Source organism: Strix aluco, chromosome 2 (assembly GCF_031877795.1).
Source record: "Strix aluco isolate bStrAlu1 chromosome 2, bStrAlu1.hap1, whole genome shotgun sequence".
Classification (NCBI taxonomy): Eukaryota; Metazoa; Chordata; class Aves; order Strigiformes; family Strigidae; genus Strix; species Strix aluco.
Window position 1 is genome coordinate 129,908,667 of NC_133932.1, and position 27,067 is coordinate 129,935,733.

The 27,067-nt window shown below is 42.4% G+C and overlaps 1 long non-coding RNA gene across 27 annotated transcripts; it reads left to right on the forward strand.

Moving 5' to 3' along the window:
• Positions 1–66: 66 nt before the first annotated feature.
• LOC141919879 (uncharacterized) lies at positions 67–26,973 on the forward strand. Of its 27 annotated transcripts, none has more exons than XR_012622153.1 (4): positions 439–4,179; positions 5,398–5,448; positions 5,551–6,848; positions 7,536–17,918. It is a non-coding gene; the product is annotated as an uncharacterized LOC141919879 (long non-coding RNA). The 27 variants fall into 27 exon arrangements; XR_012622157.1 differs by having other exon boundaries at positions 440–6,848; positions 7,536–7,613; positions 8,334–8,389; positions 8,897–17,918; XR_012622159.1 differs by having other exon boundaries at positions 440–3,958; positions 4,139–4,179; positions 5,398–6,848.
• The last annotated feature ends 94 nt before the right edge of the window (positions 26,974–27,067 follow it).

Here is a 27,067-nt window from a genome sequence, read left to right on the forward strand (position 1 = left end):
CGCGCTGCGTGGCCGCCGGGGGGGGGGGGGAGGAGGAGGCCGAGGCCGTGGCAGCCGCCATGTTGATGGCGTGGGATGCTTTTAGCTCGGGAGCAGCGACCAGGGAACTGGGTTAAGATGTTTGGAAAAAGGGGGAGGGTGGGAGCCAGGCGTGGGTTCAGGGGGTGAAAAGAGCTTGTGCGAGGGGGTGAGAGAGAAGGGGGAGGTTGAGGGGGCGCGGCGGGTTGTGGAGGGCCCTGAAGGACATCGCGCGGGGGCCGGTTGCCCCTCGGTGCCCGCCGGCTCTTGGTAGGGCAGCGGCTCTCCGTGGCGGGAGCGAGGTGTGGGGTGGGAGGCTCTTATCGGGGCTCGCCCCTGTGTGCTCCAGAGGGGCCCTGGGGTGGGCGGGCCTCGGCGGGGCGGGAGCGGCGCCCGCTGAGGCGGGTCTGTGGAAGGAGCTGGGGGGTGGGGGGGTGGTGTGGAAGGGGCCGGTGGTCGCGGTTGCGAGGGCAGGCTGGCAGGCGGCTGCTGTGCATGGCGGGGCTGGGATGGGGGTAGCGTTGGGAGGGGGAGGCAGCCGTGTGGCGTAGGAAGCCGGGGCGGCTCCGGTGGCCCTCGCGGTGCTGTCCCTTGCGCCCTCGGGGAAGAGGGGCCCCTGCGGGGGCTGTATTTGCTGAGGTGTTTGGCCTTGTCTGGGATGAAGTATAGAGAGCGGTTTAAAGAGCAAGGCTGAGCTCTTGGCCTGGCCTTGGTAAGGGAGGCCCTCAGCAGGGAGCAGGCTGGGACGTGCCCTTGTCAGACACCAGGCGACAGCCTGTGCTTGCTGATTTGGGCCTCTTTTTAAGGGTTGTGGCTTCTGTCTGATGTCTGATAACCACACTAATAGCGCTTGGCTGTCATAGATACGTGGCTTAGTGTGACCAGCAGGAGGAGCTTTGCTCCCGCCTAAAGGCAGCTGTCCTCAGTATGACCGTAAAGACATAAATCAACCTTGAAAAAGCTAAGAGAGTGGATGAGATGGTGTAAGACCTCTCAGCGTGGTGTAGGAGCAGTCAAGCTAACTTGCTTCCCAGGTTTCTCTGTGCTGGCTGTCTAGTGTTGGCATGGCTTAGCCAGCTGACTAGGTGCCGTCTGAGTTCAGCATGCTCTCTGGTTGGTGTGTAGGAGGTAGGCTAGATTTTGAGCAGTGGGTTGTAGACTTTCTATACTGAACATCATCCCTGCTTGTGCTTGTCTTGGTGCTGGGGAATGGAAAATGAGCCCTTCACCAAATGAGAGATTAATTAAATCTCAGACTTAAGGGGACTGAAGTTAAATAACACATGGAAGATCTTTGGTCAAAACTGGAAAGGAAGATACTCAAAGTATTGCATGGTTTGCGAAATAACGCCATTTCTAGTTACAGCTGATTCCTGTTAAATAAAGTATTACTTCAAGAAGATACTCCATTAAAAAGACTTGTGAAGAGTTTTGCAGGCTGGCTGGAAGTCTTGGCTAAAGTCCAGGAGTGGTGTAGCTCAGGAAAAATGGGGTTACAAGTTTTTGGTTTATACTTTGGCTCCTCCTGGAGGTAAGTAAAATGCATTTGCTCAGGATATTGCCTCACTAACTACACAGCTATAGCAGTCTGTTAGCCGCAGGATACACTTGAATGGTGGAGGAAGGATGTCATGAGATGTTCTGTGATGCAGTTACTTAACCTGAACCTTGCAGCCTTTCATGATTTGTTGATATTACAGCAGTGTGTGCCATTCTTCTCTCTCTAAGTACAGCTCCCTCCAGTTAAAGAATTTGAACCAGTTGCTTGCCTTCCTGTAAAATGTGCAGCATCCTGGGACAGGAGGTACTTCTCCCCACACCCAGCTTGTCCAGTTCTGCGTATTAATCACTGAAGAAAAGGAGTGGAGAGAGTGTAATGCTCTGTTATTGGTATAACTTTCAGTAATGGTTGCATACATCTGAAAAATTACAAGTACAGCCCCTTCTATTTCTTTTCTACTTCTGTTTCTTTACACAGATACCTTTAGATTAGGTGTGCTATAGGTGGGGGAAAAAAGGGGCAGTGACACGATGACTTCTGTCACAACAGTTGCTCACTGTAGACTTTAAGCCTATGCTCATCTGTGCAGCTGATGCCAAGCAATGGTGGTAAGTATTGCTGTGGGATAACTGCAGGGGGAGCTTGGTTCTCTTTTCTATAACTGGCAGAAAACATGTATGTAAAATCTTCCATCTGAGATAATCTGCTGACCTAATGACGTTATACTTTGTTTTTTAAAGTGGTGAGAAGCAATTGGTTTCATCTGCACCAATTCCCTCTCTTCCTCCCTTTTCCCATTGTGTCCCCTGGGGAGGAGACAAGGATGCATCCTGCTTTACAGATAACTTTATTTCATCGTTTATACCACATTTATCTGAACATGTAGATGCCACAGATGTCTCAGCCAAGAGTTGCTGTAGCATATTGAAATGTAGAAAAAAAAGAATTGTAGAAAAGTTATAGAAAAAAGGAAATACAGAAACAAGGCAAATAATGCAAGAGACAAGTAAAATAGTCTTCTGTGTGTGTAGTTCACTTTATCATTTTGGGGGGTGTCTGATATGTCAGTGTATGGATTTACTCAGTGATCACAACTTGTCAGAAATGTTAATGATGAAACCTGTGTTATATGTCTCAAGCTTGGATACTCGGTTCACCTGAAAGCGCTAATGTCCAAGTCTCTTCTGACCTAACAGGTCTTAATTGCAAGATCCACAAGAAGCTTACAGTCCTATTGCAGAAATAAGTGTTGTCTCAGCATTTCATATGAAAAGATGTAAGGTGATGATAGATTTGAAAGCCTGCCTTTGGTGTTTCTTAAATACATCGGTATACTCTGGTTCAGTCCTGTTTAATGAAAAGTTATTCCAGTGTCTGTATGGTCCTGAGCCTATGATGCTTACACGTTTGTCTGTACAGGGCTACTATGCTGATACCCTACACTGCAGAAACTATGGGTTGTCTTTGTCCCTAAAGTGATTTTGGTCACTGTGGACTCAGGTAAGCAACCACCCAGTGTCCCGAGGACCAGGAGAAGCACTTGGAAGACCCTGCAGGAGGGATGTGGAAGATGAGGATAAGTAGGAATGTGTGATGCCTTTGTTCAAAGAAGAAATTGCTTAATCTAAATCAGTGTGTAGAAACCTGGCTTCATATCTCGGCTTTCATTCTGACAAGTTCTTGCTCTTTAATGAAAACTTCAAGGATTGGGATGCTCTAAATTGAGCTGCACTGGATAGTATACCAAAACCAGCTCTGCAGTCTGCATGAGAAATAACGAATTTATGAGATTAAGTATACAAATATGCCATAACATTATTTTTAAGGTGTCTGTTACTCTGGTGTCATGGTGTCAACATCCATGTCAGTGCAGCAGGGAGGACTGGCAGGATGTTGGGGTTGTCTCAGTTCTTGCAAATCGTTAGGCCTTACATAGTTCCTAGTATGCAAATTAGCTGGATGAAAGGATTTTCATACGCACTCAAGCAGGGAGTGCAGTATGGTTTATAAGGGTGATTGACAGGATCTATGCTAGTCTTGGCACATAATTTTTGTTTTACAATCCTCTTTTCTTAATTATCCCAGCTATAAAGCTTAGTTGTCCACAGTCCCCTTGGAGGAAGGAGGAGAGTTGAAGTGTCACTGACCAAGTGTTTGCTTCAAAGCCTGTGGGGGAAGGGTGTAAACACTTTAACATCAAAGTTACTGCTCAGATTCTGGAGGCTGAAGAAGCTGCTATGAAAGTTGTTTGTCTTCCATGGAGCTATTTTGCAGAGTCTGGAGCTGCAGTGTGAAAGGTAAGAGAGTTAATTGAGCTGGGTAGAATAGGTAAGTACTTCTATATTGAGTTACAGTTTCCAAGTGTCTTAAGGATAACTACAGAAAAATTCATTGTGTTGTGTTTTTTTGTTCTTAAACAGGGAGAGCTTGGAAAAACAGGTAAGAGTGGAAGGCTTCTGTGCCTTTTTAAGTGTTCTCAATGAAATTGTGGGGAGGCAGCTGTGAAAGCAATTTCTGGAAGAACCTAGTATTTCTGCATAGCCAAAAAAGTTTGTAAAGCATCTCTGAAAATAATTCTAGTGACTAATTATAAAGTGTTTAATTTTTTTTATCTTTCAGTACAAGAAGAGTGCTCTAAGAGCAGTCAACAACCTCTTCAGGTAGCACAGACATGTTCTTCAACTGAGACGTGGCAGCAGTTCAGTGGCAGTTACACAACAGAAAAGGGTGTGCAGGCTACTGCAAGTTCCTGGGTTCATAAGAACTGGTATCTGAAAGAACTCACTTTAGAGAGAAAAAACTTGGTTTCTTCCACAACTTTTAACTCCCTTGAGTTTAAGTGAGAACTCATCTAATACTGAAACAGGAAATTACTTTTATTGTAGGTACTGGAGAAGGGCATCAGAATAGGGGACTAGTCAGGGCACTGTCATGGGCCTTGGAAGAACTGCAGGTAGTTCGAGTACAAGAGACTCCAGTTGTGGGAAGCTCCTTTTTGGGTAGGCACACTAGGAGTGGGGGAAACCTGCTCAACGGAGGGGACTCAAAAGTTGTGTATGTTCTGCAGCTGTTTCTTAGGTACATCCAGCTATCTCTCTTAAGGTGGGATGGCCTAAGATGACCACTGACACTATCCAGAACCACCTAAACAGCTTCAGTTTTTGTTGAATAAGTATTTCCTGATTTAAAAATAATAGCTTTGCTTGGTTCACCTAACTCCTGCAGAGCTGTCTGACTGATTGCAGCACTGCTCTGAGGATAAGAAACCTTCCCCACCCATGGGTTGCTGGAGACTGGCACACAAACATGACTCAGACGGGCTCCAGGGCTGAGGGTAAATCCTTTGGTTGCCCGTGTTCCAGTTCAATGTACACACCAGGTGCACCTAAGCATTTCCACGTCGAACAAGAAAACACTTGGGCTGTGCTGGTTCAGCTGAGCTTTGTGTGCACTGCCCTCTTCAGCACAAAAGTAAAACCCTGTATTGCATAAAGCAGGTAGGGGTATCACGCCACAGTTACGCTGGGCGTGGACCTCACTCACCACTAATCCTGGGAAGGTCCCTTTTTGTTGTATAGTGGTAAAACTGAGTTGATAACTGACACTGTTTAGCCAATGTGCGTGTCTGTGCCAGACAAGCAGTCTGTGAGCTGAGAAATCCTCAAGCATGGTACTAGCTTTTACTCCTTTAAAAAAAAAAAAAAGGGAGCAGGGAATTTGTCGGAAGGGTCACATAAACTACTGAAATTAACAGCCCACTAAAAATATCTTTGTGGATATAATACGTTTTGGCAAGTGATGAATGGTGTGACAAAGGCAATGTGAACATTCAGTTATGGCAGACTTCCAACACTGTTCCTCGTCCTGTTTTCGTGAAGTTTGTAGGGGAAAAGAGTTGGACATGGAGAACATGCAAGCCCTAACCAGAGGTAAAAAAATTTAATTTTAACAACTGGAATTTTGTGTCAAATTATGCACCATTATTTAATTTTTTAAGGAAGTCCTGCAACTAAATTGATTATGCATGCTAGTGTTCTCAGGTTCTCCAGCTATTTGGATGCAGTGGTGCAAAATGTATGGTGCTTCCTATATGATTCAGCTTAAAATACAAGCTTTGGCAGTGTGAGTACCTAAACAACAGTATTGCAGAGCATTCCTTAAACCACACAAACCACTTCCTTTTGGGTAAGTAATGCTGCATTGTGGAAAAAGCACAACTCCAGAGAGAGCATCATTTGATAGTGTCTCCTGTGCCAGAATTCCTTGGGTTTGCTCTCTTCCTTGCCTTGGACTCTGCTGTTTACCCACACTTTTAGCCTTTCTATACATTATCACTGGTTGGCTCTTACCTACCACCTGATTATTTCTTGTTTGTTTTTTGCTGTTTCTCTGTAAAATATCTCTTCTTGGAAAACTGGGAACAACAATTTCAGGTTCCTGGCCAAGTTTCCACTCACATGGTTTCACTTGCGCTGTTCTGTCAAGTTACTTACATGCAGTATCCTAAGGATATAATTTAGTGGACTGCTAGTAAGCAGCTAACCTTTATGTCTTGGCCCCAGTCCACATAGGTCAGGTTTACACAAGCCTGCTTCCTCAGGATGAATTCAATGGCTACTCTTACAGCCCCTGGTTTACTGTTGCATGACTTTATGAAAAAATAGCATTATGCTGCTCTTGCAGACTTAAGAAAGGACATGCTAGGATTGATCACTTTACCTACTGACTTGCACGACCCAGAATCTTATGAATCTTGCTTTTCTGCATACAGAAGTGCTCAAGGTGAGAAAGATACTTTTTTCATGTCTTAATAGGTCTGATGCTGCAATATAGGAGAGACTTTTCAAAAGAGCATAGAGGTGAGAAGCTGGCTGTTTACCTTGCACAAAGTAGAGTCTTCTCCTCAGATTCTGGATTCATGCACATAAGAGTTGTTTTATATCCAGTAGAGCCTTTTTGGGCATGCATTCCTGGGAGGCGTATTACCTGAGCTGCCTGCTTTAAGCTGCATGGCCAGCAAGGACAGGGAAGTGATCTCACCCCTGTACTCGGCACTGGTGAGGCTGCACCTCGATGACTGTTCAGTTTTGGGCCCCTCACTACAGGAAGGACATTGAATGACTTGAGCATGTCCAGAGAAGGGCAACGAAGCTGGTGAAGGGTCTGGAGCACATGTCGTACAAGGAGCGGCTGAGGGAACTGGGGTTGTTTAGTCTGGAGAAGAGGAGGCTGAGGGGAGACCCCATCACCCTCTACAACTACCTGAAAGGAGGTTGCAGAGAGCTGGGGATGAGTCTCTTCAACCAAGTAACAAGCAAGAGGACAAGAGGTAATGGCCTCAAGTTGCACCAGGGAAGGTTTAGACTGGATATTAGGAAGCATTTCTTCACAGAAGGGGTTGTTAGGTGTTGGAATGGGCTGCCCAGGGAGGTGGTGGAGTCCCCATCCCTGGAGGTGTTTAAGAGTTGGGTTGACATAGTGCTTAGGGATATGGTGTAGTTGGGAACTGTCAATGTTAGGTCAATGGTTGGACTAGATGATCTGCAAGGTCTTTTCCAACCCAGATGATTCTGGCAGCTGTGATGCCATTGCTGGTTTAAGGAGTTTGGCATTATCTTTCTCCCCTTGGCTTCCTGTGCCACAGTACACCATTCTCTTTCATGCCAACACAACTATCTGGAGCAGCATAGTGAGCTATCGGTGTCTTAATCAGGGTGTTAACGGACACTCCCTGCCCTGTGTATGCTTTTCTGTGGCTCCAGGTGGAAGCAGAGGAGGTTTGCAGTTGTGTGGCTTTCTAAAACCTGGATCAGGTTAGTGAGCTGGTTTAGGGCATTTGCAATATGGCCAGATGCACAGCAGAAGTCAGAAGTTCGTAGTCTTGTTGCTAAAGCCTCTCTCTCATTAAATCATGCATCTAAGGCTGCAGTTTATTTTGTGGGGGAGGAGCAGCAGCAGCAGCAGGGCGTCCCTTGTGCACATTGATGCTTTTGTTAACCATGTTTTTCTGCTTTAGGTCTCATGACCCAGCCAAATGTGTTGCTGCGAGTAGCCTTCTGACCAGGCAGCAGCAGCTTGAGAAACCCTGATGTCTGTAAGCAGCACTGGTGATTGCTAGGTGTGGTCCAGACAAATCCCAGTGGGAGAAGAAAGCTGGAATAAAATGTGGAGGAGTTTTTCTCTTAAGTTTGGGGGGTTTTGACTGTCACAGAGAGTACTGATATGTTCTCTTATGATGGAACTAATTTCTTACAGTTAGGGCGTTGTATGTGACCCCTGCACACATAGCCAAATATCCCTTTTTATATTTAATGGCAGAGAAGATCTGCAAAAAAGAGCATTAGGTTCTAAAATGTTGCACATATGATAGATTAAAAGCCTAATCTGAGTTTTCCACTTCAGTGTTTCTGCAGTGCTCCTGATACAAGTGAATTCAGCTTTGCTACCATGAACTCTTTACAATGCAAATATGATTTACAGCCTCCATTCTGATAGTGGTGAAGTCTTCAATAAGGATGATGTGGTGGCAGCTCTTTCATAGTGATGTTCAGTGGCTTGCTCTGCTTTAGCAAATGTCAGCTAAAATAGTAATTGCATCCCCTAAGAGATTATTGCTGTTAACCTTTCTGGAAAAACAAATGAGAAGTAGAGGGAGATGCAATCCTCAGATGAATTGGCAGGAGGGTGTTGCACAGCTAAGTGGGTCCTACCTCTCACCAGGGATGAAGGGCAGTCATGATTTACTAGCTCCTATCAGTGAGATCCATTTAGGCTTCTGCAAATTCCTGACCACTGAAAGCTCCCTCATCTCCAGGGTAGATTGTGACTGGAGCAACCGCTGTCCCAGTGCTACCTCCTGGAAATAAGTGGGTGAGGAAAGAGTTTATTTTAGTAGGTCCAATGAAAAGAAATGAATTTGCTTACTCTTCATTATAAGTAATGAATATTTTTAATTTATACAATATAAATATTTTAATAGTGTAAATATATTTATAAATACATACCTGGGAATATAGTTATATATGTATCTAAAATTAATGTATTTAAATACATTTACATACATTATATTCATACATTAACAATTTATTATAGATATATAAAAATATTAAATTTATATTTTATAAAATATTGATTAAGCCAGGGCAATCACAGAAAAATAGAGGAGCTCTGTGTTGCCAGCAGACTCCTGGGATGGAGTAGCTGTTCCCTCTTCAGAACAGATCCAACGTAACAGTCTGGTCCCCAACAAATATGGTTGGACTAGATGATCTCCAAGGTCTTTTCCAACCTAGATGATTCCGTGAAATACATTTTGTGTGAATCCTCTTGTTTTGTTAAAATTTCTAATCATATGTCTTTTAAACTCTCATCTTTAAGAAGGTTATTTGCCTGTGGATTAACCTTGTCATGAGTACTGAGGCATGTGACATGCTTGGCCACGGAAGCAGGTATGTGTGGGGTCTCTCACAAGTTTCTGTCAACACTTGAGTGTTGTGGCTCTCCAGAATGGATAACGTTGCTGCCATTCATTCTGAGTGGCATTGCAGCCTCATTCACATGGGTTTGACAGTATCTCAAATATCCTAGCCTTTCACTATAGTCAGTTCTCTGTTATCTGAAGGTAAATATAGGTACGAGTCATGACAGCCAAGATCCTGGGTTTGGAATACGCCTGCCTCCCTGTAGCATTCAGTCATGCTCTTGGGTGTGGGTGGACCTGCTTCTCAGGTACAGCTGACTTACCAGTGTTACTCCTCCTAAAGGAAACATGCACCCTGAACTTCCCCTGTGCTATGGTAGTGCTTCATGTGCACAACCTTCAGGTAATGTTCACCTCTGTGGGATGCAAAGGGCTGGCTACCCCAGTCTCCCTGAATTTACTACTGGGCAGTCAGTGACACAGCAGGGCATGCAAGGTGTTACTTTGCTCGTGTCCACCACCCACAAATGGCATTTGGTTTTGGTCACCATTTTTTTTCTAGCTAATACACAGGTGTTAGGGGAGGTTTTGCCAACCCACAGGCTTTCCAAGCTTTGTTTTTTTTCCTTTTCTGTGATGTCTCCCTGTCACCCATACCTAGTACATCACACTCAGTGTTCAATCTGTAGTTTATGCCCTGATGTGTGTGAGAAGCCCTAGGATAATGCCCCATTTGTTCAGCTGTGTGGAGCTGGTAATTCTGGTGACTGCAGAATTCTGACTATTGCATCCCATCATTATAAAGCAGAAAAAAGAAAGCTTGGAGGAAAGAGCCCTTTCCTTCTTGCCTATTGGGCTGTCCTGAACAGCCCCAGAGCTGGTGCAGGGGTCTGATCAGATGCTGCCCTCCATCCATCCCCTGCCCTGGGTGGTGAAACAGCAGCACCCTATGGTGGAGGTGGTGAGGGGCCACCAGTCTCAAGAGGTGCTGTCTTCTGCCTTTGTCCCTTTCTGTCCCCATGGCTTCTGTGCCACCTTCCTGAAGCTCATTCCCATTTTTGTTTGAAAACAGCTGCTCTAATACAGCCCTTTAGCACAAGCAGTCTTTAGATACAGAAGGTCTGGATGTGTCTTGGTGTGCCATCAGATGAACTTTTTTCATGTCCCTTATGCAGTATGTAACAAAGGAGATGTTGTGGACAAGGTGCAAGAAATCTTTGTAAAGTCTTGTGTGTGACCTCTGCAAAATTTCACAAAGCACCTTATGTGGCTTGGTCTTCTCTTCAGTGGTACCGGGATCAAATATTCTTTCATGGCCCTATCGTGGTAATCTTGCATTAGGGTTTTGAAATCCTCTGCTAAGTAAGAAGGCCCCGATGAGTTCACAATGTGAAAGTGGCTCTACACTTTTTACAAGGGTCCTTCAGAGCAGATGTTGATGGGAAGAACATGTTTGACCCATTTCCATTTCTTTTAGCAGATGTTTCAGCCCCAGAGAATCCCTACATGTTCTATGTAACTTAATTACATTTCTCCATTTTGTACAAATATGAACATTTTTATGCAAAGGCATATAAATGGCATTTCTGTCATGTTTTACATTACAGCTGCATGCATCCACATTAGCTAAGTCAGGAATATTTGAATAACAGATGTTAAAATTGGGTCACAAATCACAAGAGCTACTGAGCTCAAACTTCAGAGGACCTAGATCCTCTCCTAGTACATTCATTGGGCAAATAATTTATACCTCAGGACCATGTGTTGCACTGGAGGACACCTGTTAATATCTGACTGCTGCTAATCCAGCGTCTCTTTATCTCTCGGAGAAAATATTTCCTCTGATTCCCACTGAATCTTGGGAGGGGGTGAGGGGGAAGAGATCTAATAGCACTTAAGAGGTAGATGAAAAGTGCTGTCCATGTGCTGAGTTTCATATTTTTAGCCCTTGCATTTTAAAAATTTGAAGTAGCACCTTCCATTTCCTAAACTGATGACACCTGAGGCTAAATAGGTCTCTACAGCAAATTGCCTCAAATACCTCAAAGACAAAAATGCCATTTTGCAGATACCCAGTGAAGATGTAGAACCATGGTATTGCTGGGAACCAACCAGTTGCAAAAATACAATAGTGCAAAAATTTGTCAGCAGGCTGAGCAAGTTCATCCCTTCTTACAATATTATGCCTACAGTGTTCTGTCTAAAATCTATTATCCCTTGGAAAACCAGTTGACAACATTTTAAAGAGGAGAATCAAATACTTCACAGTACCTCTGTAGGGTTCTCCCCATTTTAATGCACTAATAAGTGTAGCCAACTACCACTCCCATCTCAATAAAGATTTTATTGGAATCCATCTGTAGATAAAATGTAACTTCTTGAAATAGTTTTAACTACTCATCTGTTTCCATAGTCTGTGGCATCATTGGCTATGTTCACATTTCTAAGTCTTAAGATGTAAAGTGGTCTTGTGTTACTTCTTTAGAAAACAGTAAAAATCATAAAAGAAGCCCTGATTTTTCAAAACAGGAACATTATATTTGCATTTTATTTTAAATAAAATGAAAGCATGCATGTGCTTATACAGTCAATGTTCAGGCAGGGTTTGTGGCTTACTAGCCCATCTGTTTTGCCTACAGAGCAGTAAAGAGAACACGGATCATGTTAGCAGTCATAAATCCTTCCCTTTGTGTCTTCTCCCCTATCACAGAGTCTCCTCTGGATGCAGCTGGGCTGGATGCAGCTGCAAGGGGAGTGAGGGAATGGCAGAGTTCCCCCACTGCAGACCCCCTGGCACCCTGTACTGCTAACGGGCAGAGAGGGGGTCTGGGTCCCTCCAGCTCCCCACCACTCAGATGACACCTCTGAGTCTTCGATGTAGCCAAATACTACATGGTGCTGCAAAAGGCACCTCAGAGGTGTTGAGCTCTGCTAGCTTTGAAATGAGACGCTGCTCTTGCTGCTAGTCCACTGTAATCGTGGGTCTCTACCAGCAGAGGGTGGCTGTAAAACCATTTATACATTGCTTTAAACACAGGCTGAATATTGAGAGTGATGGCCTTAGTGCTTCCTTCATTTCCTAATCCTCCATTTATCTTCAGTTAGTAATTATAAGAAATTAAGCATTTAATAGATTTTCATTTGAGCTTTTCCTCACTGTTTATTTTACTTTGACATTATTCTTCCAGATGAGAATAACCAAACATAATTAAATTTACAAAGACAGGTTTGGGATAATGTTGCTATTGATTGGGAACTATTTCAGTCTAGGACGAAAGTATTTGAAAGAAATAACTTTGTGAATAAGCTGTCAGTGTTCTAGCATTTATTAGGGATTGAAACTGAAGACACTGATAGTGAATGGAATTCATCTTGCTGAACTTCAGACACCTAACAGATGCCCATTCTGTGCTTAGGCTTTCCTTAGACTCTGTGGAGAGGACTGCACACATCCCAAGGCTGATTTCAATACCCCTTATCCTAATTTAGGTATCTAAGGTTACAGAACACAAGCTAGCAGGAGCCTGATCCCAAACAACATTTGTACATGTATAATTACTGTCATGTGGAGTCCCACTGTGTGTGACAGTTAATTATGTAGCTATTATGCAGGAGGGGGCTCAATTCTCATGCTTGTGTTTCAGGAAGACTAATTTGTCTCTTGAGATGTCTGTTCCTTTCTGTTGACTACAGAGGGAGCAGAGGTTAGACTAGTTCAAAGTTAGACTTCTAACCTCCACATCTAGCTGAGACACATCTCACCCACTGTGTCTACAGGGTGGTGTTACTATTATTGGGTAATACTCTGCCTCCTCTTTAAAGATCTGTAGAGACTTAACAGATTTTATGGATCTGATTTCACATTCAGTGGCATGAAGTATGACAGTTACTTACGTAATTAGTAGATAGTCATTAACTTTTCTGAAATCAGTGGAATTCCACATGGGAGCAATTGCACGAGCATAAGTAGTTCAGGCTGTTGTTGACTGCAGATCTGTTAGGAAGCTGTTCATAATAAAGGGTAGTAGTAAGTGATGATGGCAAATTTATCATGTTCTAATATATAGTGATTTATATTCTGTGCTAGATGTTCTGTTGAGAATTCGCCTACACATATTTAAGTAGTTTTTAAAGGTTTGAACAATTCAAAAATTCCTGTCTTTAATTTCAATTTATTTACCACTCTGAACCTGTTTTCAAAACTGAATTCCTAACTAAAGTTCTTTAATTTTAAAAAACCTGAGTACTAGCAGTCTTCACTTTTAAGTATTTCAGAAGTATAGCACAGATGAGGCCTTAGTATCTTCTAGAGTAGGTAACATTCCTCTGTGCAGAAATAGAGCAACCTAGTGACCAATTCAAGCAAAGGATTGAAGAGGCATCTTCCATAATGGCTACAAACAGCAGATAACCTCTGGCTTTCCCTTCCACAAAACAGGCAATACTAAACACACACACGAGTAGGATTGGCATCCTCCTCTTCTGCAGGGATCAAGCCTTTTGAACCAGTTTCCAAAACTGTATTCACGGTGCAAGAATAGTGTTTGATTTATTTGAACACAGAAAAATGTCATGGGAATGATTAAGGGATTAGAGGAACAGGGTCAGGAGGATAAGAGAAGGTTATTGAAGATAACGGGAGTGTATTCATGACACCAGCATATGCTGTAGCTCTTCCAGAACAGTTTCCAGTCTCCACCAGACTGCATAGAGCTTTCTGCAGGATTTAAGTGTGCCCAGCAATTGTGCTCTGCTCGAGGTTAATAATATGGAAAATTTCGTGTGTGAGTCCTTGCTGTAATGACCTGTTAGTATACATATGGGCTTTCCAGTTATGGAAATGACCCATGATTTATGAAATAGCCTCTTCCTGTTTGCAATGATGCAGTGACATGTTGAGTCATCTCTAACCCTTTAGCCTTCCCTGTACAGGCTCTTTGTTGTTTGCTGCCTGTCCCCTAGGATTTGGATTGATGATAGTGGACAACAGTTTTTACTCGAACTAGTCTCAGTTTTATCAGTTTTGGATGAATTAGTGCCTTTTCCTAGGGAAAAGGTTTGAGCTACATCACTGTTAATCTGAATTATAATAAATTGCTAAAAAATGAGCTGTGTGTAGTTTGGGTTAAATTAATGAATTCTTGATTTTTGGATTAATTGCATTCACTGCAATCTCTAGCTTTTGATTCCCTAAAGCGAGGTTAAATTATGTTAGCGATTTAGCCCTTAACCTTTTCATGGAGGAGGCAAATTCCTGTTTGCTTTTGTTTTTCACCATGATGACCATCTATACAGAGAGATTAAGTGTGGGAAGATCATGCTATAATACCATCTTGACAAGAATGGTTTTTTGCTTTGTTAAATGGAGCCAATCTACAAAAAATGTCCTAAAACCATATTGCAGGTCTGTAGTTATCAAGACCAAATTCATTCACATCTGTGATATTATATCCATTGATGCCCTTACTCTTACAGTCTAGTTCAACTCCTAACATGGTTTTGGTTCTATCTACTAAAATTAAGACACTTATTTTTTTGTGTAATAACAAAACCCTGCCATCCAAAAGTCTATTTGCCTATGAAAACCTGCCTCATGGATCACAGTCTCCTATAAAGATCTCTTCTGCCATCTGTACAAACCCTTCTGGTTTTGTAGGACTTGCAGTGATTTGTTTGTATGCCTTAACTCTATGCCTTGAGTGCGTCATGGCAATAAACAGTCCTGTCTCCAGCTTCTCCAGCATCTTATAGGCAGCTTCCCACTTGGCATGTTGACTTGAAGTGGTTTCTTCCCCAACATGCCAAGGCACCGAACTCTCCTCCCATAGCTTAATGAGCCCAGGGGCCCAAGAAGTTCTGGATTCAGCTGGAAGGTAGATATTGCAGTGCTCCACCAGATTGTATTGCACTGCCTTTGGGAGTGAGCCCCTAATGCTACTAAAATCTCAGCAGTATGACATCTGATCCTTCAAGGGCTGAAATGTCTGGAAACAGAACATAAATTCTTTCACCAGGTTCTTACACTCAGATATTTTATCCTTTCTCTACATAATATAGCAGGGGCTTAGGTAAAGCAGGTTGGATGCTCTTTCTTATTCAGGGTGGCTTAGTTTAGTTTAACTTTGAAAACATTGTCTGGCTAAAGAGCTGCATATTCAGCAGCTACACAGTGATGGGTGTGCTGACAAATAGCTGGAAACCGCAGAGCTATGTTGTTGTTAATTCCCTTCTGCCAGTGAGACATTCCTGTTCATCTCTTGGACAGTATCATAAGTCAGTTACTGGTCTTGCCTGTCACTGGACCCAGATGATACAGTGTGAACTCATGCGTAATCTATATGCCAGTTGTATAGCCATTGTGCCTTCCTAGAACCAAGTCTTTTTTAGATATTATCCCACAGAGAAAGAGGAAAGAAGATAGAACAAGCTAAGTGATATCAGTGGGGTAAAAGAGCCAACAATTTTCCAGATTTGAAATGCAGTGCCTTTGGTTATTGACAATTTACAGGTGCTTCGTCAAGGCATAGAATTTTGCAAAATCTTTGACAAGGAAAATACAGATGTGACATGATGTTTTTTCTTGTGGGACATTTTAATTGCTATGCTCAACTTTCCCAGTGGGATCTTACTTTCAGCAGGGGTTTGTCATCACTTACTTGATTTGGATGAACTTTTACCAAAATCAACAAGGAAGGAATTGACAGGATGGACTTTAGTAACGGAAATTGTGACATGTTTGAAGAGAACACATGCTTGGAGGAGGGGCTATTTCTGTTTCAAAAAGTAGCTGCTTATCAGCAAAACAAGCTCTGCTCTTTCCTGCAGATGTCTGTGCCTTGCAGCAATGCTAAGAAGATGTTTCATCTTGTGAGAAGGCAAGGGAAAGAGATTTACTATCGTAAGAACATCGATGCACACGCTATCTAAACTCCAGTCATTCTATTGAGTTGAACTAAGACAAGCATTAAAACCAGCTGGGACTGTAATGATTAGAAGTCCTTGCAGTTATTGCAAGGTCTGTTTTTCTACTGAATCAGCACATGCTGCAGCTTCTATGATGAAGGAAAAACATATTGGTACAACAGCACACAAAAATACCACTCACTGCCCTTCTGTCGACTGGTCGTGGGTGGCTCAGGGCAGACATGTCAGTCTTCCAAGACAAATCAACAGTGCAAAACTTGAGTGTATGAAAAATGCCTTTTTTTTTAATACACAAAGGTCAGTTTTAAAGCAGTGGAGATGCTAAGCAGTGCACAGAGATCTTTCAGAAATCAAACTGAACACAAGTAGCCAGGAGTCCAAGAACTGACTTACAGCAGTGATGATGCCTTCTCTCCTACTATTTCTACTCCTCACTCTTCCCTGAGACACTACAACCACAACTGATAGCATACCCTGTCTTCCCAAACCTAAATATTCACTCACACACAGAGAAGAACATTGGAGGCTTTTTAAAAGCTCCTTGATAACTGGAACAAGAAAACTTAGCAATGAGTGGAATGTCTTCTTATAAAATGCCAAATAGCCGTGTGTTTTTTAGGTCAAAAGCTAACAAGATGAGCTTCTTCTGTTCCTTCACAGTAAAAATCTGGAGTGCTTTAAAAATGCTGAGAACGTGACAGTGACTGACAAGAAAAGAAGGGATCTAAGGAGATACTGTGCTGAAGAAATTTTAATTATTTTTATGAAACAAAATTGATACTGATGTAGGTCTTGCATTTGCAATCTCAGCCAGAAGTCAGGGCTAAGTTTTCACAACCAAGACCCTGACACATGCTGCCTTTCACCCTTATGAAAGAACACCTAATTTGGTAAAATCCCAGAGTGACTTTAAGGAGAGAGGTCCTAAGAAATTAAACATCTGCTTGAACTTTTTAACTTTTTCTCAGTGAAAGCATGCCTTATTTTTAGTATGTGTGCGGTGCGTGTGTGAGGCTGCTTCCATCATTTTTATTACTGGATCCATGCACTAGTGGATCCCCAAGCATACGCTTTGGTTCCAGATAGGTATGGGCATGCGACCACATTTCCATCGAATTGAGCATCTATGGTATGGAGTTCATATGAGTTTTATAACAGCTGGTAGCTGATACCTGATCTAACATAAAGTGACAACGGCACAGAGAGAGCAGTAGCTGTAATCACATTAAGTGTGTCAGTATGAAATCAGTGAAACTTTTAGAGAAATTTTAACTGGCAGCATGAGTAAAAGCTGGATCTACACCTTGGATAGTGGGTTATGGTATATCTCTTCTGATACTAAGGATCCTAATGTTGGATTTACTGTGTCATTAAGCCACAGCCAGAGAGGAGGAGGGTGAACGGTATCTTTTACAGTTACTAAAAATGGAAAGCACTCTGTCACTGGTATGTTCTCCGTGAAAAAAACAGTGCTATTTGAAAACTGCTGTTGGAGATGATTCAACCATCATCTATCTACATGTTAAATCTTCAAAATATTTTGTGTTACTGCATAGTGATGGCAAAGAACAATGTGAAACTGCTAATGTACTAACAGGGAGATTTAAAGAAGATGTGGCACAGGCATTTGTATAACTGTACTTTGTTGAGCTGAGCATGGGTACGAGTCTTGTCTGCTTGGATCATGTAACTGGCCTAAAACCAAAATATACACTTAATATTCAACAAGCCACCTATGCCCAGTAATGACAGGGTCCTCCAGTGACATGTTAACTATGTCAATAAACTATTAGCTAAATAGTAGCTGGGTTTTCTGGTTAAAAGAAAACTAGACCTTCATTAAATTCTATGATAAGGGTAAAAGAAAGAATTACTTCTTTCATTCTGTAATCTGCTTATCTGCTGTGTTAACTTGGTGACTGGATAATTTGAATGTACTAATTTATTGACTTAACTGAAATTGCAGCCTAAATCATATAAAATATAGAGCATTGCTTTGTTTTTAATCAGTTTGGTGAAACTGTAAGTAAATTAGGTAAGTAATGTGCTTTGTGAGATTCATGTTTGTGCACTCTCCCTTTTTATGCAACCCATGCATGGGACACAAAATGTGTTCACTTCGTTAGACCACACCCTGGGTCACAAACTCTGGAGGCATAGAGAAGCTCTGGTGTGAAATCACCAGCCTCTTGTGTCTGTTTCCAAAGCAACTACCTACATCCCTTACATTACACAGGCTGTAACATCCCTGATAAAAAAACCCATGATAGTTATCTATCTAGCAATACTGAGAATGTAGCTGTTTATAAATTACAAATATGCTTACGTGCTAGGGATTTGCTACTGTGCCTTCCGTCACCTGCGTAAGTCAACACAAGACACACAATTGCCAAATATATTCACCTATAATGAACACCTACCTGGATACCCAGCAGGCTGGAAACAAGACAAAGTAGGCAATTACATAGAGCATCTAACCGACTGCTGCAGGGCGAAACAGCCACAGCCATTGGGTCTACTCTTCCAGGCTGCTGGGGTAGTACCTGTTCTGCTCAGTTTTACTATGTATCCTGTTCCCTGGAACATGATATATAATAAAACATGCAGGGTGGTGTTTGGCACCAGGGAGGAAGGCTGCCTCTGTCTTGTTTGGATGCCGCAGCCATGGCTGGACCCGTGGAAGGGGACGAGATACTTTCTTTGGCGTGGTTAAGCACAATGAGTTGGGTGAACCATTTTAAGAGCAGGATGGGACAGAGAGAAGCACTTGAAAGAAAGGACCTGTCCCTCAAGGAGTTAATTTAGAAACTTTCTGTTCTGCCTCACTTGAAGTGTTCTCTAGTTTTTTTAAAGAAGTATTCCTTTATGTTTTAACAAAATCTAATTTCTGAAGGTAAGAGCTTTGTGTTTTGGGACCTTTGTTTCAAGGGAAGACTGAAGGTAGGTCCACCTCAAAGATCTGCTGACTCTACCAGAGTGCTAATATCATTATATATGTTTATTACTTCCAAAATGAGGACGTGCCTGCCTTTAAGTGTCTTGCAGGATTATAATGTGAATTCCTTAGTTAATTGCTGAAAATGCTGTTCCCCCACCCCATGCTTAGTGTATTGATTTGCAAACTTAAAAGGCAAGAGTAAATTGCAGAACATAGTGACTTGAATTTAAACCCATTGCTAAACTTTGGCCTGAAAGCATCAAGTTGCTCTCCTGATCATTCACATTTACACAAGCTGAGTACAGAGGTAAAGAGCAATAAAAGGGCAAGGCAAAGGAGAAAGCTCTGCTGAGGTGCTATATGAGTCTAACTTCTTGGGCTATATTAATCAGTCTGATTTTTGCCCTTTTAAATGCTCATCTCTTTGCAAAGTTTGAAGCATGGGGCCATTTATAACAAACGCAGAGCTTGAACAAAGCACATTTCTGTCCCCCTACTTATTTATGTGTTAGTGTGTAATTTTTTCAGTGTTTCACATAGTGTAACAAATAGTGTACTTCCTTATTCCTGTGATGGAAGCAACGAGGGGGAAAAGGACAAAAGGCGAAGTCAGAATTTCTGCTAACAGGAAGAAAAAGCAGATAAGAATCTAAAAAGATTTTATTTGAGCAACCCACTAATGCAGCTGCTTACTGCTGAGTTCTGCTGCAGTTCACCAGCTCATCAGTATGTATATATTCTGGTTATCTGCTGTGTTAACTTAGTGACTGGATAACTTGAATCTGCTAATTTATTGACTTAACTGAAATAGCAGCCTAAATCATATAAAACATAGAGCATATATATATATATGGATTATTGAGGATTGGTTTTACTATGGGGCTAGATTCTGGCTCCTTTCACAGCACTGAAGTGGTTAATTAGACACAGAAATACATTACTTTCACCCTTTGTCTAAATATGTTTAAAATTATGCCAAGCTACCCAAACATGGTATTATCTCATATAAACCCAACTCGAAGCAAGAACTGATCATGACCAGGCTAGTAACCTGTCCCAATCCCCACCTCACTTGGCACATTCTCCAGCTGGTGATTCTCACAGTATATCCCAATTTACCAGCTGCTCCCAATGTAAAGAGAACAGTTTGTTAGTTCATTACAGATTGTTTATGATTGACAATATTTACTGTAAGTACTTTTTGGACAAGCACAGTGCTGCGAACAGACGGGTATTGGGCAGCTGTATGTTCCTACAGCATGCAGCTAAACTGGAGTTGGAGTTTTCCCTGCTAGCAACTCAGGCAAACGGATTGTAAAAGCACTTGGGAATTAGCCCAGGACTTCTATGATGGTCTTGAAGAAGAACATTTTAGTACTTCTCTAAACATCCCCGCTTAGGTCAGCCAGTGGATTGTTTTACTGTACTGTCTATGGAGTCCTTAAGAAGGTTACACTTCAGTTTGACATTACTGGGGCTGAGCTGGAAAGGCGAGGGCTTTAGGCACCACCAGTATGTGAAGAAGTCATCATGCTTTTATCACTTTGTCTTGCAGCCTTGGAGAACGGGCTGTCAGGCACAGATCTGCTGCAGGGCCCTGCTTTCAAGACCATATCCCCTCCACATCCCCCACACCAACATGCCACCATTGCACTGATGGGATGAGCAGGGTGGGCTCAGACCACTGATGAAAGAAGTGCCTGGTTTACCTGGCCCTTGTGCAGGAGCCCTCAGGCAGGGTCTGTGGGGTGGGGTGGGGAGGGATACTTTCAAGAGCAGCATAAAAGGTGTATAATCATGTCCTTCTGCTTATTCTGGCTCTGTATAAGATGAAGCTGTGTGTCATATGCTTAATATTAAATGAACTAGACAGGTCACTTGGTTTCTCTTTAATTCTTTTAATCTTCTTATCTTCTTACAAGGTACAAAATAGGCTTAAGTCAAAAACTGTTTCTTAATGTAAAGGGTTGAGGGTGGCAGTTGCTCGCTCGGCTGTTTTGTGATGATGACAGCTGTCCGCTAGAAAGATTGGGTTTGCAGAGCACTCATGCTACTCTACTGAGCAGGTTTATGACTCCTTACTCAATATCCATAAAGATCTCTGGGAAACAATTACAATGATAGCAGTAGGAAGAGTCAGACTGTATTTAAACCTTCCAGCCCACACACAGTAACAGGAAAATCCTGTTTGGAGAATCAGGGAAGAGCTTACTCCGGATAACAAGAGATAATGTGCTGATAATGCTGCCGTCCCCCCACTCTCTATATGGTTACTCCGCTGTAAGTGGCTGCAGAGTCCGGCCCACTGTGGTTTGGTTTTTTTTTATATTGTTTTGTACAGCAGGGCTGACCAGGGTGGGATAAGGAGAGATGGGTTTCTTGGAAGCGTTTCTGCAGTTGAGCTAGCAACAATTTTATTTAATGACCACACAAGCTCAGGTCACTGCAAAAATAATTGTCTTCTGACCCATGCATGCATTTCCTTGTCCAGACTGAAAATTAGAGAAGGAAGAGATGTGTTGGTAGGGAGATGCATAGCAGTGCAAGCCATCCAGCATGGGAGTGTGAAAAGAGAGGGGGCCGGTTTTAGTGCCTACTCAAGGTCCCGTGAGTGTTACTGGAACACAGCTGTGTTGAGTAAGAGTTAAATGCCATCCTGAGACCAGATTTGTTCTTCTCAAGAGAAATGCTGGAAACCTTTTGCAATACAGTATGCACACAAAGATTTTTTACCACAATACAAAGCTATCATTGGGCAGTAGTGTAAGTTGGACCCCAAAATTGACACTTCCAAGCAAGTGAGAAGAGATTTTTAGCCAGGAATCACATTTCTTCCCAGAAAAATGCCCCGAGGAGCCATACCAAATTCAATTCCTTCTAATCTAACTCAAGAGCTAGAAAGAAACACCATCCACCTTATCTACTGGCTTCAGGGAAAACTACTTTGTATCTCACAGTCAAACCATGCTTTTTCTGATGGACAGTATGCTTTTGTTAAAGAAAATCTGAAACTTTGCTTTTAATTTAAAAAAAAAACAACCATGAATACATATTTTTTTTTAAATCCCTTGCAAATCTTTACTAACATTTAAATTTTTTTTTTTTTTTCTGCAGTAGGTAACAAAGTCATTAGCAATTGGCAACATAAATTTATCTGAAAAAAATCTCATTGAACTAACAGAAATCCTTGTATGGGTAAGAAGCCACTTGGAGAGGGAAAAAAAGCACTGAAGATGTCCACTTCAGTAGGGCTTTTGTCTAACATAACAGTCCCATAAGCAAAGCAGCTGTAACTTCTATAGGGTTGGTGCAAAACTGGTTGTGTAACTGTACTCCGAAAATATTTATCAGTGATTCATGGGCACAACAGAGTTGATACACCTGCAGGGCCCTGTCTCAGTCTGCTTCCATAAAGACATAAAGGAACAGCTCTTCCTTTTCAGAACTTGGTGTTTGCATTGCATTTTTTAAAAATTGATTTTTACAGTGTTAGAGATCAGATGCTTCTCTGCTAATCAGATGCTCACTCACTGTGAGCAGGCAGTGGTGCAGGCTGTAAATTCATTATGTAAATCACTTCCAGCATTTCTAGTGTGTTAATGTAATGTGTGTAACTTTAATACTGTCAATAAAAAGCAGGATCTGATGGGTTTGGTCTTTGGAACTAACAAATTAAAGACCAGCCATCTTCAGTTCCTTCAATCTTCAATTAGTGGCTGGAGAGCTGCCAACTGGAGAGAGACCTGGGGGTGTTGATTGACAGCCGGCTGAACAGGAGCCAGCAGTGTGCCCAGGTGGCCAAGAAGGCCAATGGCATCCTGGCTTGTATCAGAAATAGCGTGGCCAGCAGGGACAGGGAAGTGATCTTACCCCTGTACTCGGCACTGGTGAGGCTGCACCTTGATTCCTGTGTTCAGTTTTGGGCCCCTCACTCCAAAAAGGACATTGAATGACTTGAGCGTGTCCAGAGAAGGGCAACGAAGCTGGTGCAGGGTCTGGAGCACATGTCGTACGAGGAGCGGCTGAGGGAACTGGGGTTGTTTAGTCTGGAGAAGAGGAGGCTGAGGGGAGACCTCATCACCCTCTACAGCCACCTGAAAGGAGGTTGCAGAGAGGTGGGGATGAGTCTCTTCAACCAAGTAATAAGAGACAGAACAAGAGGTAATGGCCTCAAGTTGTGCCAGGGAAGGTTTAGACTAGATATTAGGAAGCATTTCTTTCCAGAAGGGGATGTTGGGCGTTGGAATGGGCTGCCCAGGGAGGTGGTGGAGTCCCCATCCCTGGAGGTGTTTAAGAGTCGGGTCGACTTAGCGCTTAGGGATATGGTGTAGTTGGGAACTGTTAATGTTGGGCTAATGGTTGGACTGGATGATCTGCAAGGTCTTTTCCAACCTAGATGATTCTGTGATTCTGTAATCTGAAGGAGATAAAAAGTTATTTGTAAGCATTTGGAAAATAACAAGTACAGGACTAGCAGCTACTATGGATTCATCAGGTAGAAATTATATCAGGTAGAAACCCCAATCAAATTTCTTTCTATGATAGGCTAAAAAGACTCATAAATAAGCAAGAAGCAGTAGATATCAGGTATCTGGACTTTAGTGAAATTTTTGTCTCATGGCGCATTCTCATAAACAAACTAGCTGAAACTCCTACAGGGTCAGTACAAATCTGGTTTCATAAATTTTCAACTCAGAAAGGTGACTACAGGGGACTATCCTACTTTGTTAAATGTTTTCACTAACAGTGCAGATGATGGAATAGAAAATACATGTATGAAATTTGCCGATAGTGCAAAACTGTGGAGGACGTAGCTACAATGGAGGATAGGATTCAAATTCAAAACAAACATGACAATCAGAGTGATGTTTTGAGGACTACAACTCAATGGGGACCAGTAGAAAGTCATACACTAAGGCATAAATGATCAGGTGTACAGATACAAGCTGAGATGGAGCTGGTGAGCAGTTGGTTTTCCCAAAAGGATCTGGGAAGTAAAACGGATCACAACACGCCTTCCATCACCCGTCATGCCCTGCAACTGCTTTCTGTGGCTGAAATGGCAGTTGCGTGGATATGGCTGGAATAGGTCCTTACCCTGATGTGGATCCACGTGCTGTCACTGCTTAGAGTGGAGACCATGACCAGCAGTCTAGAGCTTTTCAGTCTCTTTATAGTTTACTCCACAGAGTTGGCAGGCTAGAAATATTTCTAAAAAGGGACCGAGGAAAAGCAGATACATTCTCCCACGCCAACTTCAAAATATTTAGTAAGCTGGTACAATGCACAGAAGCATCAAAAAATACAGAATATCCCGTAGCCAGCGGTGATGGGGACAGAGGAGGCAGGAGGGGCTGTAATTCAGGTGGCAGTTCCCAGTACAGTGATCTGGCACCCACAAACTCCAGCAGATGCAGCTGACCACTAAAGAAGACAATTGACATGTAAGTGCTAAAGGACTTTTTTATTTTTACATGGATTACATACATAGAGTGTGCTTCTTACAAGACCACAACAAAAAGGTTAGTCCATGACTTGAGCGGAGGCCAGACTAGCTGCAGTCACGTTAAACACAAATACAACCTAAATACTGTTTAACTACATGGAATTTACTCACAAAGTTCTTGGGCAAGTGGATGAGAACTTGTCTTGCTGCTGCAGACTCCCATCTATCCCATATTCATTAACATTTATCCCATACTTATTGACAGCCATCCCATATTCATTGAAAATAATTGTAAAATGGGATGTTGTTGTTGTTGCAGAAGGAAGAGTTGAACTCCCAGATCCGAACAGCAGAAGCATGGTTGAGGGGGGGAATGGAATCAATACTGGACTGATAGTTTGCATAGATGGGAAAAGTCAGAGTGAGAAGGGTTTACAACCTGTACAGAGGGAATCCTCTTGAATTTATCTGTAGAAGAAGTATTTTAGTAGTTATACAGCTTAACATGAAGTTTTAACGAGCAGTTCCAGCACCGTGCATAAACAGAGCCTAAATGTTGTGAGTCCTTCACTGCTATGGTTACCCAGTGATACCTGTGCCAATGGCTGCTGCTACCCGCAGGTAGGGAAGGCCAAACAAATCTGAAACACCAGGCAATCTTTTCCAGGTTAATTCCACGGTGTTATGTGACTGTGCTTTATCAGTCAGAAAGCCAGCTGCCTCCTTGGCGGCTGTACTGCAGTGAGGGACAACTGGTGGAGTGTGATGAGATGTATTAGGAGTGGGTTTAGTTAAATGAAGAGTCTGTCCTGTTATCTTTCTGAAAAACAGTTGACAGACAGGCTTACTGGTGTTGCCTCTCTCCAAAAAAAAATTAGGCTCTGAAGCAAAATGTTTTGAAAATATAATATACTTTCATAAACATGCCTTTGACTCTCTAGAGATGAGTTCCAGCTAATCACAGCTGCTTTCCCTTGAGCCACCAGCCTGCTTGTAGGGAAGGCACCGAGAGCAGGCCAGCAAAAATGTGAATTATTTATGTTCCTGCTGAAAGCATGAATCTTGTCACTAGAGCCTTGCTTGATTGAATGGATCTGCAGAGACAGTTTCTGTAGCAACTCAGAACCTTGCCCAATAAAATGTCGCCCAGTCACAGGTAACAGAGAACAGTAATGAATATCTGCCTGGGTAGCTGAAGATGACACAGAAGTGCCAGAGTAAAATATATCTGGGTTTTGAGTCCTTCAGTTTCCCAACACCCACCAAGATGTCATTTCAGAAGGTGAGTTGGTGGCATGTCAACTCAGGTACTGGTAACTCTCTAGCCGTGACAACACGGGGTTTTGAAAGATTACACAAACCTTTGTGGGAACTCAGCAAGTCTTTAGCACCAGGAACACAAGCTGCTGCGCTCAGGCTCTTACCAGCAGCCCAGCTAGTTAGAGTCAGTGTAATAAAGACATGGTTCCTGAAAGCCTACTGTCACATCTTTGGGTGTTATATCCACATACCAAATATTGGGTTTGATAATATTGTCCAAACTATCTGAGAGATCTGGGTTTTATGCCATGGTATTTAGTGTAGATTGACAAAGGCAAGAATATGTGAGTTCAACAGTTTCTTCCCTATCTAACCTTAGCCTTTGATCCTGGCTCATTGCTGTTCATAGTCTCTCTGCCTTCTTGTAAAGATGAGCCCATCACAGTGAAAATGTTACGGAAATTACAAACTGTCAGGACTACCTTGCAAAGCTTTGAAGGGCAATATAGGTTAGTACATTTGTCTAGACATACTAAACATATTTTTCAGTATGTCAGTATTTTAATTTTGCCTAATTATCAACCTATCAAATGATCTTTTACTAAATATATTCAGCTTGTCTTAAGAATTTCTGAGGCTGTGAAACCCAAACTATATTAGAAAAGTTACAATATGCAGAATTTCGTAAGTAGAAATGTTAGTAGATGGTTCCTTCATCATGCATCTCCAGTTCAGCCCTAATCACCACCAGACACTGGAAGAGTAAACTGCATTTTTTTGTGCTTTCCTGAGCCTGTAATTCCAGTGTTTCCTACATTTCAACCTTATGAACAAAACTAGGGTCTCCGCATTCGGAGTAATCTAGGTGCTTAGCTCTAAACAGGAGGTAATCCAGTTATAAAAGGCTTATGGTTGTTTGGTCAGAGGTCACCAAGGTACAACTCTAAATGTGAATAAAAGTGAGGGACCTGCATGAGACCCATGTAACCTAGACAAGGAGTCTGACTGGCAGACAACAGAGGACTGGTTTATATTTAGAAGTTTTGCTGATTTAGCAATAGCAGGACTATAACAACATTCACCAATCAATACAGTTTTGCTGGAGAAAACCTGCAGATGTAGTTTCAATGGCAAAACATCCTTTGCAGTTCTGACATAAGCAATACATAATTATTAAAGCAATTTAAATTGGACCCTGTCTCTAGGAGGGTTTACCAGCTATTCCACTGTGGCTATGTTGGCAAACTTTCTGGTCGAGGCTGTTCTACAAATCAGCTACTGAAGAGTGCAAGGCTGATGACAGCAAAGCTGCTTTGGAGGCTTGACTAGAGTGTAAAGCTTTTCGCCCTTTGGGAGGCCCACAGAGAAACACTGTCTGCTTCCTTAAGTGAATCTGGGCTGGAGAACAAAGGACTTAAGCTCATATACAGAGGGATAATTTACATCTCATTAAACCAATATTTAAAAATCTACACTGTGTTTGTTTCTTTGGTGTCTGTGTTTTTCTTTTCCAAACATGTCGAAAAGGATGCAATTCTTTAAAGGAATTTTATTAAACTT